This window comes from Lissotriton vulgaris, unplaced genomic scaffold (assembly GCF_964263255.1).
Source record: "Lissotriton vulgaris unplaced genomic scaffold, aLisVul1.2 SCAFFOLD_264, whole genome shotgun sequence".
In the NCBI taxonomy this organism is placed as follows: Eukaryota; Metazoa; Chordata; class Amphibia; order Caudata; family Salamandridae; genus Lissotriton; species Lissotriton vulgaris.
In genome coordinates, this window is record NW_028244627.1 from 1,906,247 (window position 1) to 1,909,695 (window position 3,449).

Here is a 3,449-nt window from a genome sequence, read left to right on the forward strand (position 1 = left end):
TTTGGTGGAGCCCGGGGCCCTATTGTGACGCCGCAGACTTTGGAGGAGATACTTGAGGCGTGTTGAACTGAACTAGTGGAGTGGACTCGCTGGTTGGACACCGGGGCACTGGGCCCGTGGCAGTGGAACGCTGTTACTTGAGGTTTTGGGGCGCTATAATGTGGGGATTGAGGGGTGGAGTGCGCGGGGTTGATTTGCTTTGAGGACCTAGCGCATCGAGCCACGCCTTACTGGACCCTAAGGTCACCGCAGTGGAGACTGCGGCCATTACTGCCTTTCTTTGAGGGGTGGTTGGGAGTGTTGGTTTGGATGGGGGTACTTCCAGTTGCGGGGGGGCCTGTCCTGGGGGGGTGGGCGTTGCGAGCAGTTGGGGTTGCTCAGGGGGTAGTTGTTGTTGGAGGGGTTTGGCTTCCTGTTTGGAGTGGGTGGGTGGGGTGGCCCGTGGTCGCGGAACATGTGAGGACATTGTTCTTTATTGTCTGGTCCGGTTGTGTGGGGGGGGATGGCTAGTACCGGGGCATTGAAATGTGTGACCTGGAATGGCGGGGTATGCAGTCCATGACACGCAGGCATAAAGTTCAGGCATACCTCAAGCGTAGAGGGGTTCATATAGCGTTCCTGCAAGAAACACATCTTAATAAGCAAGAAGGGGCTGCTCTGCAGAGACGCTGGAGGGGGCAGCTGTTTTACACGACGTTCTCAGCTTTTGCAAGGGGGACACTGATTTGGGTACGGGCGGGGGTCCCCTTCCAGGTGACAAAAACATTGGTGGACCCGGAGGGCAGGTATGTGGCGGTGGAGGGGAGGCTGAGAGGCAGGGTGATATCTCTCTGCAATGTGTACGCCCCTAATGTGGATCTGCCCGCATTTCTGTCTACAATCTCGGGCAAACTGGCGGGTTATTTGGCAGGGCCGGTCCTCTTGGGGGGGGATTTCAACTCGGTCGAGGATGTGTTATTGGATAGGTCCCATCCCCCACTGCGCGCGTCCCCAGTGCATAGAGTCGCCAAGCGCAGGTTGGAATGGCAGGAGAGCTGGGCCCTCACGGATGCATGGAGGGCGTTGCACCCCATTACTAGGGACTACTCTTTTCACTCGCACCTGCATGATCTGCACGTAAGGCTAGATGCGTTTCTTTGTTCGTCATGCGTGCTTCCTGCGGTGGGTGGGGCGGAATACTTGGCCAGGACGCTATTGGACCACAACCCATTGTTGATATCTCTGAACTGGATGGTGACTGCTAACTGCGTGCCAACATGGCGCCTGCAACCCGACACCCTGGATGATCTGCTGTTTAGGGAGGCTCTGGGAGAACGCATTGAGAGTTACTTTGAGGAGAACAGTGGCTCGGCCTCCACGAGGGCGGTAGAGTGGGATGCGTTTAAGGTGGTGGTGCGGGGACACTGTATTGGGCACACGGCTGGGGCTCGCAAGACTTTGCTGGACGATTTAGATAAGGCTGAAACGCGGCTGAGGGAACTGGAGAAGAGTCGCCCGAATCACCCTGAGTTGCAGGAGGGGCTTAGTGGGGCACGGGAGGGGCTGGCTGTAGAGCTGGAATGGCTGCGCAGCTTTGACCATAAGGCGTACATGACGAGGGCACATGCGGAGGGCGATAAGGCGGGGTCTATGCTGGCGTGGCTCGCTAACCCAGTCAGGAGGGGTATGCCGATCATGATGATCCAGGAGGTGGGGGAGGAGCCCTGCCATACTCAACCCGGGATCCTGAATAAGTTTTGTACTTATTACGAGGGGCTCTATGAGAGTGGTGAAACAGGAGGGGCGGATGAGCTAGGAGAGTTCTTGGACGGCTTACAACTGCCAAGGGTGGAGGACTCAGAGGCAGAAGAGCTGGGTCGGCCCATCACTCTTGGAGAGATTGGGTGTGCAGTAAAGCAAATGGCCAGAAACAAGACCCCGGGACTTGACGGGCTCCCGATCGAATTCTACAGTAACTATCTAGAGTACCTTGCTCCGCGGCTGCGCGAGGTGTACAATGAAGCGCAAACGAAGGGTCGGCTCCCGGGCTCCATGAGTGAGGCCCTCATGATCCCGCTCTTAAAACCGGGCAGAGAGGGTGCGGCTTTGTCCTTGTACCGTCCGTTGTCCATGTTGACGACGGACTACAAGATCCTGAGTAAAATTCTTGCCAACAGACTGCTGGTGCACATGACGGGCCTTGTTCATAAAGACCAGTGCGGTTTTATTCCGACACGCAACACTACCCACAATATTCGTAGACTTACGAGACTGATGGGTGCGGACTGGCCGAGCGCCGTTTCCCCATTTGTCCTTTCCATTGACATAGAGAAGGCCTTTGACAGTCTTGAGTGGGGATACCTGTATGAGGTGATGCGACGCTTCGGACTGGGGGACGGATACATAAACTGGACTAAGGTCCTGTATACTGACGCGGTAGCGAGAGTTCGAGTGGGCACTCTGATCTCGAGGCAATACCCGGTCAGGCGTGGCACCAGACAAGGTTGTTCCCTATCTCCGCTCCTGTTCGCTTTGGCGATGGAACCCTTCGCTGTGGAGGCCAGGCTGGGCCGCCACTATGCCGGTTTATCATTTAGGGGCAGGCCGCACTTCATTTCTTTATACGCAGATGACCTGCTGATGTTTCTGGCCGACGCGGGCCCCGAGCTCGAGGGGGCACGGCGGCTACTAGGGCGGTTCGGCCGGTTGTCGGGCCTGAGGGTCAACTGGCCTAAATCCTGTCTGTTCCCTCTGAGGTCAGGAGAACCATGCCCACTCACTGTGCAAGAACTTAGATGGGAGCCACGCTGTCTGCATTATTTGGGGGTCTATGTTTATCATACCCCGGCTGATTTGCTGGAAGGTAACATCACCCGCTGTATTAATGCCCTACGGGGGTCCATGGACTTCTGGTCGACCCTGCCGTTATCCCTGGCTGGTAGGATCTCCCTGCTCAAAATGGTGGCCCTGCCCAGGCTTTTGTATTATTTTAGGACACTCCCGGTGTGGATCCCGAGCTCTATCTTTAAACGCCTGAGATCTCTGGTCATAGCGTTCTTATGGGGCACGGGAAGGAGGCGCATAGCGCTCGACACTCTGCTGCGCCCCAAGGATGAAGGAGGAATGGCGGTCCCGGATTTTGAAGGGTATTACCTGGCCGCGCAGCTGCAGATTTTTACTCAGGAGGTTGCGAGAGTGTATAGAGGCCCTGAAGACGTGAGAATAGAAGGTACCCCGCGGCATGTTCTGGCGTACATCACGCTGCACCAGAAGCTCCGGGTGGGAGATTTGACGGTCGAGGAGCAGACGTTCCGACTCTGCTGGGACCGGGCCCGTAAGCGGGCGGGAGTCCGCCTTATGTATGCCCCTGAAATTCCGTTGGGGATGGTCACGGCCCTCCCGCATGGAGGGGACTGGTCGCGCTTGCTAGGTTGGGAGGAGGCGGGGATACAAATGTTGGGTGATCTATA